We start from the raw sequence: 12,066 nt of genomic DNA, 5'->3' as shown, positions 1-12,066 counted from the left end.
TCTCTTCCATGGGGCATTTAAACCGTCTTGTTAAGCTAATGCGACCTCCACCCCTCTTCCAAGGGGCATTTCAACTGTCTTGTTAAGCTACTGCGACCTGCACGTCTCTTCCAAGGGGCATTTAAATCGTCTTGGTAAGCTACTGATTCCTGCAAGCCTCTTCCAAGGGCCATTTAAACCATCTTGTTAAGCTACTGCAGCCTGCATGTCTCTTCCAAGGGGCATTTAAACCGTCTTGTTAAGCTACTGCGACCTGCACGTCTTTTCGAAGGGGCATTTACAACGTCTTGTTAAGCTACTGCGACTTGCCTGTCTCTACCAAGGGGCATTTAAACGGTCTTGTTAAGCTACTGTAACCTCCACCACTTTTCCAAGGGGCATTTAATCCGTCTTGTTGAGCTACTGCGACCTGCACGTCTCTTCCAAGGGGCATTTAAACCGTCTTGTTAAGCTACTGCGACCTGCATGTCTCTACCAAGGGACATTTAAAACGTCTTTTAAGCTACTGCGACCTGCACGTCTCTTCCAAGGGGTATTTAAACAGCCTTGTTAAGGTGCTGCGACCTGCATGTCCTTCCAAGGGGCATTTAAACTGTCTTGTTAAGCTACTGCGACCTCCACCGCTCTTCCAAGGGGCATTTAAACTGTCTTGTTAAGCTACTGCGACCTGCAGGTCTCTTCCAAGGGACATTTAAATCGTCTTGGTAAGCTACTGCGGCCTGCAAGCCTCTTCCAAGGGGCATTTAAACAGTCTTGTTAAGCTACTGCGACCTCCACCGCTCTTCCAAGGGGCATTTAAACCATCTTGTTAAGCTACTGCGACCTGCACGTCTCTTCCAAGGGGCATTTAAGCTGTCTTATTAAGCTACTGCGACCTGCACCTCTCCTCTAAGGGGCATTTAAACCGTCTTGTTATGCTATTGCGACTTTCACGTCTCTTCCAAGGGGCATTTAAATTGTCTTGTTAAGCTACTGTAACCTCCACCACTTTTCCAAGGGGCATTTAAACCGTCTTGTTAAGCTACTGCGATCAGCACGTCTCTTCCAAAGGGCATTTAAAACGCTTTGTTAAGCTACTGCGACCTGCATGTCTTTTCCAAGGTGCATTTAAATCGTCTTGTTAAGCTACTGCGACCTGCACGTCTCTTCCAAGGGGCATTTATACGGTCTTGTTAAGCTGCTGCGGCCTGCATGTCTCTTCCAAGGGGCATTTAAACCATCTTGTTAAGCTACTGCGACCTGCACGTCTCTTCCAAGGGGCATTTAAACCATTTTGTTAAGCTTCTGCGACCTGCACGTCTCTTCTAAGGGGCATTTAAACAGTCTTGTTAAGCTTCTGCGACTTTCACTATTCTTCCAAGGGGCATTTAAACCGTCTTGTTAATCTACTGTAACCTCCACCACTTTTCCAAGGGGCATTTAAACCGTCTTGTTAAGCTACTGCGACCTGCACAACTCTTCCAAGGGGCGTTTTAACGGTCTTGTTAAGCTGCTGCGACCTGCATGTTTCTTCCAAGGGGCATTTAAACCGTCTTGTTAAGCTACTGCGACCATCACGTCTCTTCCAAGGGGCATTTAAACTGTCTTGTTAAGCTACTGCGACCTCCACCGCTCTTCCAAGTGGCATTTAAACCATCTTATTAAGCTACTGTGACCTGCACGTCTCTTTCAAGGGGCATTTAAACTGTCTTTTTAAGCTTCTGTGACCTTCACGTCTCTTCTAAGTGGCATTTAAACTGTCTTGTTAAGCTACTGCGACTTGCACGTCTCTTCCAAGGGGCATGTAAACCGTCTTTTTAAGCTACTGTAACCTCCACCAATTTTCCAAGGGGCATATAAACCGTCTTGTTAAGCTACTGTGACCTGCACGTCTCTTCCAAGGGGCTTTTAAAACGCTTTGTTAAGCTACTGCGACCTGCATGTCTCTTCCAAGAGGCATTTAAACCGTCTTGTTAAGCTACTGCGACCTGCACGTCTCTTCCAAGGGGCATTTAAACCATCATGTTAAGCTGCTGCGACCTGCGTGTCTCTTCCAAGGGGCATTGAAACCGTCTTGTTAAGCTACTGCGACCTCCTCCGCACTACCAAGGGGCATTTAAACCGTCTTGTTAAGCTACTGCGACCTGCACGTCTCTTCCAAGTGGCATTTAAACCATCTTGTTAAGCTACTGCGACATGCACGTCTCTTCCAAGGGGCATTTAAACTGTTTTGTTTTTCTACTGCGACCTCCACCTATCTTCCAAGGGGCATTTAAACCGTCTTATTAAGCTACTGCGACCTGCACATCTCTTCCAAGGGGCATTTAAACAGTCTTGTTAAGCTTCTGTGACCTGCACGTCTCTTCTAAGTGGCATTTAAACCGTCTTGCTAAGCTACTGCGACTTGTACGTCTCTTCCAAGGGGCATTTAAACCGTCTTGTTAAGCTACTGTAACCTCCACCAATTTTCCAAGGGGCATATAAACCGTCTTGTTAAGCTACTGTGACCTGAACGTCTCTTCCAAGGTGCTTTTAAAACGCTTTGTTAAGCTACTGTGACCTGCATGTCTCTTCCAAGGGGCATTTAAACCGTCTTGTTAAGCTACTGCGAACTGCACGTCTCTTCCAAGGGGCATTTAAACCATCATGTTAAGCTGCTGCGACCTGCGTGTCTCTTCCAAGGGGCATTGAAACCGTCTTGTTAAGCTACTGCGACCTGCACGTCTCTTCCAAGTGGCATTTAAACCATCTTGTTAAGCTACTGCGACATGCACGTCTCTTCCAAGGGGCATTTAAACTGTTTTGTTTTTCTACTGCGACCTCCACCTATCTTCCAAGGGGCATTTAAACCGTCTTATTAAGCTACTGCGACCTGCACATCTCTTCCAAGGGGCATTTAAACAGTCTTATTAAGCTACTGCGACCTCCACCGCTCTTCCAAGGGGCATTTAAACTGTCTTGTTAAGCTACTGCGACCTGCACATCTCTTCCAAGGGGCATTTAAACCGTCTTGGTAAGCTACTGCATCCTGCAAGCCTCTTCCAAGGGGCATTTAACCCTTCTTGTTAAGTTACTGCTACCTGCACGTCTCTTCCAACGGGCATTTAAACTATCTTGTTAAGCTACTGCGAACTAAACCGTTCTTCCAAGGGGCATTTAAAACATCTTGTTAAGCTACTGCTGCCTGCACGTCTCCTCTAAGGGGCATTTAAACCGTCTTGTTAAGCTACTGCGACCTGCACGTCTTTTCCAAGGGGCATTTACACCGTCTTGTTAAGCTACTGTGACTTGCACGTCTCTTCCAAGGGACATTTAAACGGTCTTGTTAAGCTCCTGCGACCTGCACGTCTCTTCCAAGGGGCATTTAAACCGTCTTATTAAGCTGCTGTAACCTCCACCACTTTTCCAAGGGGCATTTAAACGGTCTTGTTAAGCTACTGCGACCTGCACTTCTCTTCCATGGGGCATTTAAACCGTCTTGTTAAGCTACTGCGACCTGCATGTCTCTAACAAGGGACATTTAAAACGTCTTTTAAGCTACTGCGACCTGCACGTCTCTTCCAAGGGGCATTTAAACCGTCTTGTTAAGCGACTGTGACCTCCACCGCTCTTCCAAGGGGCACTTAAACCATCTTGTTAAGCTACTGCGAACTGCAGGTCTCTTCCAAGGGGCATTTAAACCGTCTTATTAAGCTACTGAGACCTGCACGTCTCTTCCAAGGGGCATTTAAACTGTCTTGTTAAGCTAATGCTACCTCCACCTCTCTTCCAAGGGGCATTTAAACCTTCTTATTATGCTACTGCGACCTGCACATCTCTTCCAAGGGGCATTTAAATCGTCTTGTTAAGCTTCTGCGACCTTCACGTCTCTTCCAAGGGGCATTTAAACTGTCTTGTTAAGCTACTGCGACGTCCACCGCTCTTCCAAGGGGCATTTAAACCGTCTTGTTAAGCTACTGCGACCTGCACGTCTCTTCCAAGGGGCATTTAAACCATCTTGGTAAGCTACTGCGACCTGCAAGCCTATTCCAAGGGGAATTTAAACCCTCTTGTTAAGTTTCTGTGACCTGCTCGTCTCTTCCAAGGGACATTTAAACCGTCTTATTAAGCCACTGCGACCTGCACGTCTCTTCCAAGGGGCATTTAAACCGTCTTGTTAAGCTGCTGCGACCTGCATGTCTCTTCCAAGGGGCATTTAAACTGTCTTGTTAAGCTAATGCTACCTCCACCGCTCTTCCAAGGGGCATTAAACAATCTTGTTAAGCTACTGCGACCTCCACCGCACTTCCAAGGGGCATTTAAACCGTCTTTTTAAGCCACTGCGACCTGCACGTCTCTTTCAAGGGGCATTTAAACTGTCTTGTTAAGCTACTGCGACCTCCACCGCTCTTTCAAGGGGCATTTAAACCGTCTTGTTAAGCTACTGCGACCTGCACGCCTCTTCCAAGGGGCATTTAAACTGTCTTTTTAAGTTACTGTGACCTCCACCTCTCTTCCAAGGGGCATTTAAACCGTCTTATTAAGCGACTGCGACCTGCACATCTCTTCCAAGGGGCATTTAAACCGTCTTATTAAGCTACTGTGACCTGCACGTCTCTTCCAAGGGGCATTTAAATTGTCTTGTTAAGCTTCTGCGACCTCCACCGCTCTTCCAAGGGGCATTTAAACCGTCTTGTTAAGCTACTGCGACCTCCTCGTTTATTCCAAGGGGCATTTAAACTGTCTTGTTAAGCTACTGTGACCAGCACGTCTCTTCCAAGCCGCATTTAAACCGTCTTGTTAAGCTACTGCGACCTGCATGTCTCTTCCAAGGGGCATTTAAACCATCTTGTTAAGCCACTGCTACCTGCACGTCTCTTCAAAGTGGCATTTAAGCTGTCTTGTTAAGCTGCTGCGACCTGCATGTCTCTTCCAGGGGGCATTTAAACCGTCTTGTTAAGCTGCTGCACCCTCCACCGCACTTCCAAGTGGCATTTAAACCGTCTTGTTAAGCTACTGCGACTTGCACGTCTTTTTAAGCTGCTGCAACCTGCATGTCTCTTCCAAGGGGCATTTAAACCATCTTGTTAAGCTACTGCGACCTACACCGCTCTTCCAAGGGGCATTTAAACCGTCTTGTTAAGCTACTGCGACCTGCACGTCTCTTCCAAGTGGCATTTAAAGCGTCTTGTTAAGCTAATGCGACCTGCACGTCTTTTCCAAGGGGCATTTAAACTGTATTTTTAAGTTACTGTAACCTCCACCTCTCTTCCAAGGGCCATTTAAACCGTCTTATTAAGATACTGCGACCTGCACATCTCTTCCAACGGGCATTTAAACCGTATTATTAAGCTACTGCAACATGCACGTCTCTTCCAAGGGGCATTTAAACTGTCTTGTTAAGCTTCTGTGACCTCCACCGCTCTTCCAAGGGGCATTTAAACCGTCTTGTTAAGCTACTGCGACCTGCACGTCTCTTCCAAGGCTCATTTAAACTGTCTTTTTAAGCTTCTGCGACTTGAACGTCTCTTCCAAGGGGCTTTTAAACCGTCTTGTTAAGCTACTATAACCTCCACCACTTTTCCAAGGGGCATCTCAACAGTCTTGTTAAGCTACTGCGACCTGCACGTCTCTTCCAAGGGGCATTTAAACCTTCTTGTTAAGCTACTGCTACCTGCATGACTCTTCCAAGGGGCATTTAAACCATCTTGTTAAGCTACTGTGACCTACACCGCTCTTCCAAGGGGCATTTAAACCATCTTGTTAAGCTACTGCGACCTGCACGTCTCTTCCAAGGGACATTTAAACCCTCTTGTTAAGCTCCTGCGACCTGCACGTCTCTTGAAAGGGGCATTTAAACCCTTTTTTTAAGCTACTGCGACCTGCACGTCTCTTCCAAGGGGCATTTAAACTGTCTTGTTAATCTACTGCGACCTCCATCTCTCTTCCAAGGGGCATTTAAACCATCCTATTAAGCTACTGCGACCTGCACATCTCTTCCAAGCAGCATTTAAACAGTCTAGTTAAGCTACTGCGACCTGCACGTCTCTTGAAAGGGGCATTTAAACCGTCTTGTTAAGCTACTGCGACCTCCACCGCTCTTCCAAGGGGCATTTAAACCGTCTTGTTAAGCTACTGTGACCTGCACGTCTCTTTCAAGGGGGACTTAAACTGTCTCGTTAAGCTACTGCGACCTCCACCGCTCTTCCAAGGGGCATTTAAACCGTCTTGTTAAGCTACTGCGACCTGCACGTCTCTTCCAAGGGGCATTTAAACCGTCTTGTTAAGCTACTGCGACCTGCACGTCTCTTCCAAGAGTCATTTAAACCGTCTTGTTAAGCTACTGCGACCTGCAAGTCTCTTCCAAGGGGCATTTAAACTGTCTTGTTAAGCTACTGCGACCTCCACCTCTCTTCCAAGGTGCATTTAAAGCGTCTTGTTAAGCTACTGCGACCTGCTCGTCTCTTCCAAGGGGCATTTAAACCGTCTTGTCAAGTTACTGCAACCTGCAAGTCTCTTCCAAGGCTCATTTAAACCGTCTTTTTAAGCTACTGAGACTTGCACGTCTCTTCCAAGGGGCATTTAAACGGTCTTGTTAAGCTACTGTAACCTCCACCACTTTTCCAAGGTGCATCTCAACAGTCTTGTTAAGCTACTGCGAACTGCATGTCTCTTCCAAGGGGCATTTAAACTGTCTTGTTAAGCTGCTGCGACCTGCATGTCTTTTCCAAGGGGCATTTAAACCATCTTGTTAAGCTACTGCGACCTCCACCGCATTTCCAATGGGCATTTAAACCATCTTGTTAAGCTACTGCGACCTGCACGTCTCTTTCAAGGGGCATTTAAACTGTCTTGTTAAGCTACTGCGACCTCCACCGCTCTTCCAAGAGGCATTTAAACCTTCTTGTTAAGCTACTGCGACCTGTTCGTCTATTCCAAGGGGCATTTAAACCGTCTTGTTAAGCTACTGCGACCAGCACGTCTCTTCCATGGCTCATTTAAACCCTATTGTTAAGCTACTGCGACTTGCACGTCTCTTCCAAGGGGCATTTAAACCGTCTTGTTAAGCCACAGCTACCTGCACGTCTCTTCAAAGTGGCATTTAAGCCATCTTGTTAAGCTGCTGCGACCTGCATGTCTCTTCCAAGGGGCATTTAAACCCTCTTGTTAAGCTACTGCAACCTGCACGTCTCTTCCAAGGGGGATTTAAACCGTCTTGTTTAGCTACTGCGACCTGCACGTCTCTTCAAAGGGGTATTTAAACCATCTTGTTAAGCTACTACGACCTGCTTGTCTCTTCCAATGGGCATTTAAACCGTCATGTTAAGCTACTGCCACCTGCACGTCTCTTCCAAGGCTCATTTAAACCGTGTTTTTAAGCTACTGCGACTTGCACGTCTCTTCCAAGGGGCATTTAAACCGTCTTGTTAAGCCACTGCGACCTGCACGTCTCTTCCAAGGGGCATTTAAACCATCTTTTTAAGCTGATGCGACCTGCATGTCTCTCCCAAGGGGCATTTAAACCAACTTGTTATGCTACTGCGACCTCCACCGCTCTTCCAAAGGGCATTTAAACCATCTTGCTAAGCTTCTGCTACCTGCACGTCTCTTCCAAGAGGCATTTCAACCGTCTTTGTAATCTACTGCGACCTGCAAGCCTATTCCAAGGGGCATTTAAACCCTCTTGTTAAGCTACTGCGACCTGCACGTTTCTTCCAAGGGGGATTTAAACCGTCTTGTTAAGCTACTGCGACCTGCACGTCTCTTCCAAGGTGCATTTAAACCGTCTTGTTAAGCTACTGCGACCTGCACGTCTCTTCCAAGGGGCATTTAAACCATCTTATTAAGCTACTGCGACCTCCACCGCTCTTCCAAGGGGCATTTAAACTGTCTTGTTAAGCTACTGCGACCTCCACCTCTCTTCCAAGGTGCATTTAAACCATCTTATTAAGCTACTGCGACCTGCACATCTCTTCCAAGGGGCATTTAAACCGTCTGATTAAGCTACTGAGACCTGCACGTCTCTTCCAAGGGGCATTTAAACTGTCTTGTTAAGCTAATGCTACCTCCACCTCTCTTCCAAGGGGCATTTAAACCGTCTTATTAAGCTACTGCGACCTGCACATCTCTTCCAAGGGGCATTTAAACCGTCTTGTTAAGCTACTGCAACCTTCACGTCTCTTCCAAGGGGCATTTAAACTGTCTTGTTAAGCTACTGCGACCTCCACCGCTCTTTCAAGGGGCATTTAAACCGTCTTGTTAAGCTACTGCGACCTGCAAGCCTATTCCAAGGGGCATTTAAACCCTCTTGTTATGTTTCTGAGACCTGCACGTCTCTTCCAAGAGGCATTTAAACCGTCTTGTTAAGCCACTGCGACCTGCATGTCTCTTCCAAGGGGCATTTAAACCATCTTGATAAGCTACTGCGACCTCCACCGCACTTCCAAGGGGCATTTAAACCGTCTTGCTAAGCTACTGCGACCTGCACATCTCTTCCAAGGGGCATTTATACCGTCTTGTTAAACTACTGCGACCTTCACGTCTCTTCCAAGGGGCATTTAAACTGTCTTGTTAAGCTACTGTAACCTCCACCACTTTTCCAAGGGGCATCTCAACAGTCTTGTTAAGCTACTGCGACCTGCACGTCTCTTCCAAGGGGCATTTAAACCGTCCTGTTAAGCTACTGCTACCTGCATGTCTCTTCCAAGGGGCATTTAAACCGTCTTGTTAAGCTATTGTGACCTCCACCGCTCTTCCAAGGGGCATTTAAACCATCTTGTTAAGCTACTGCGACCTACACGTCTCTTCCAAGGGGCATTTAAACCGTCTTATTAAGCTACTGCGACCAGCACGTCTCTTCCAAGGGGCATTTGAACTGTCTTGTTAAGCTACTGCGACCTGCACGTCTCTTCCAAGGGGCATTTAACCTGTCTTCTAAAGCTACTGTGACCTCCACCGCTCTTCCAAGGGGCATTTAAACCATCTTGTTAAGCTACTACGACCTGCACGTCTCTTCCAAGGGGGCTTTAAACTGTCTTGTTAAGCTACTGCGACCTGCACATCTCTTCCAAGGGGCATTCAAACCGTCTTGTTAAGCTACTGCGACCTGCTCGTCTCTTCCAAGGGGCACTTAAACCGTCTTGTTAAGCTACTGCGACTTGCACGTCTCTTCCAAGGGACATTTAAACCGTCTTGTTAAGCTACTGCGACCTGCACATCTCTTCCATGGGGCATTTAAACCGTCTTGTTAAGCTACTGCGACCTGCATGTCTCTACCAAGGGACATTGAAACCGTCTTGTTAAGCTACTGCGACCTGCACGTCTCTTCCAAGGGGCAATTAAACAATCTTGTTAAGATGCTGCGACCTGCATGTCTCTTCCAAGGGGCATTTAAACCGTCTTGTTAAGCTACTGCGACCTCCACCGCTCTTCCAAGGTGCATTTAAAGCGTCTTGTTAAGCTACTGCGACCTGCTCGTCTCTTCCAAGGGGCATTTAAACCGTCATGTCAAGTTACTGCAACCTGCAAGTCTCTTCCAAGGCTCATTTAAACCGTCTTTTTAAGCTACTGAGACTTGCACGTCTCTTCCAAGGGGCATTTAAACGGTCTTGTTAAGCTACTGTAACCTCCACCACTTTTCCAAGGCGCATCTCAACAGTCTTGTTAAGCTACTGCGAACTGCATGTCTCTTCCAAGGGGCATTTAAACCGTCTTGTTAAGCTGCTGCGACCTGCATGTCTTTTCCAAGGGGCATTTAAACCATCTTGTTAAGCTACTGCGACCTCCACCGCATTTCCAATGGGCATTTAAACCATCTTGTTAAGCTACTGCGACCTGCACGTCTCTTTCAAGGGGCATTTAAACTGTCTTGTTAAGCTACTGAGACCTCCACCGCTCTTCCAAGAGGCATTTAAACCTTCTTGTTAAGCTACTGCGACCTGTTCGTCTATTCCAAGGGGCATTTAAACCGTCTTGTTAAGCTACTGCGACCAGCACGTCTCTTCCATGGCTCATTTAAACCCTCTTGTTAAGCTACTGCGACTTGCACGTCTCTTCCAAGGGGCATTTAAACCGTCTTGTTAAGCCACAGCTACCTGCACGTCTCTTCAAAGTGGCATTTAAGCCATCTTGTTAAGCTGCTGCGACCTGCATGTCTCTTCCAAGGGGCATTTAAACCCTCTTGTTAAGCTACTGCAACCTGCACGTCTCTTCCAAGGGGGATTTAAACCGTCTTGTTTAGCTACTGCGACCTGCACGTCTCTTCAAAGGGGTATTTAAACCATCTTGTTAAGCTACTACGACCTGCTTGTCTCTTGCAATGGGCATTTAAACCGTCATGTTAAGCTACTGCCACCTGCACGTCTCTTCCAAGGCTCATTTAAACCGTGTTTTTAAGCTACTGCGACTTGCACGTCTCTTCCAAGGGGCATTTAAACCGTCTTGTTAAGCCACTGCGACCTGCACGTCTCTTCCAAGGGGCATTTAAACCATCTTTTTAAGCTGATGCGACCTGCATGTCTCTCCCAAGGGGCATTTAAACCAACTTGTTATGCTACTGCGACCTCCACCGCTCTTCCAAAGGGCATTTAAACCATCTTGCTAAGCTTCTGCTACCTGCACGTCTCTTCCAAGAGGCATTTCAACCGTCTTGGTAATCTACTGCGACCTGCAAGCCTATTCCAAGGGGCATTTAAACCCTCTTGTTAAGCTACTGCGACCTGCACGTTTCTTCCAAGGGGGATTTAAACCGTCTTGTTAAGCTACTGCGACCTGCACGTCTCTTCCAAGGTGCATTTAAACCGTCTTGTTAAGCTACTGCGACCTGCACGTCTCTTCCAAGGGGCATTTAAACCATCTTATTAAGCTACTGCGACCTCCACCGCTCTTCCAAGGGGCATTTAAACTGTCTTGTTAAGCTACTGCGACCTCCACCTCTCTTCCAAGGTGCATTTAAACCATCTTATTAAGCTACTGCGACCTGCACATCTCTTCCAAGGGGCATTTAAACCGTCTGATTAAGCTACTGAGACCTGCACGTCTCTTCCAAGGGGCATTTAAACTGTCTTGTTAAGCTAATGCTACCTCCACCTCTCTTCCAAGGGGCATTTAAACCGTCTTATTAAGCTACTGCGACCTGCACATCTCTTCCAAGGGGCATTTAAACCGTCTTGTTAAGCTACTGCGACCTTCACGTCTCTTCCAAGGGGCATTTAAACTGTCTTGTTAAGCTACTGCGACCTCCACCGCTCTTTCAAGGGGCATTTAAACCGTCTTGTTAAGCTACTGCGACCTGCAAGCCTATTCCAAGGGGCATTTAAACCCTCTTGTTATGTTTCTGAGACCTGCACGTCTCTTCCAAGAGGCATTTAAACCGTGTTGTTAAGCCACTGCGACCTGCATGTCTCTTCCAAGGGGCATTTAAACCATCTTGATAAGCTACTGCGACCTCCACCGCACTTCCAAGGGGCATTTAAACCGTCTTGCTAAGCTACTGCGACCTGCACATCTCTTCCAAGGGGCATTTAAACCGTCTTGTTAAACTACTGCGACCTTCACGTCTCTTCCAAGGGGCATTTAAACTGTCTTGTTAAGCTACTGTAACCTCCACCACTTTTCCAAGGGGCATCTCAACAGTCTTGTTAAGCTACTGCGACCTGCACGTCTCTTCCAAGGGGCATTTAAACCGTCCTGTTAAGCTACTGCTACCTGCATGTCTCTTCCAAGGGGCATTTAAACCGTCTTGTTAAGCTATAGTGACCTCCACCGCTCTTCCAAGGGGCATTTAAACCATCTTGTTAAGCTACTGCGACCTACACGTCTCTTCCAAGGGGCATTTAAACCGTCTTATTAAGCTACTGCGACCAGCACGTCTCTTCCAAGGGGCATTTGAACTGTCTTGTTAAGCTACTGCGACCTGCACGTCTCTTCCAAGGGGCATTTAACCTGTCTTCTTAAGCTACTGTGACCTCCACCGCTCTTCCAAGGGGCATTTAAACCATCTTGTTAAGCTACTACGACCTGCACGTCTCTTCCAAGGGGGCTTTAAACTGTCTTGTTAAGCTACTGCGACCTGCACGTCTCTTCCAAGGGGCATTTAAACCGTCTTGT

Source organism: Phyllobates terribilis, unplaced genomic scaffold, assembly GCF_046119375.1.
Source record: "Phyllobates terribilis strain yellow unplaced genomic scaffold, ASM4611937v1 Scaffold_23__1_contigs__length_19252631, whole genome shotgun sequence".
NCBI lineage: Eukaryota > Metazoa > Chordata > Amphibia > Anura > Dendrobatidae > Phyllobates > Phyllobates terribilis.
The sequence above is the reverse complement of the archived record's forward strand: the minus strand, read 5'-3'. Positions refer to the sequence as shown.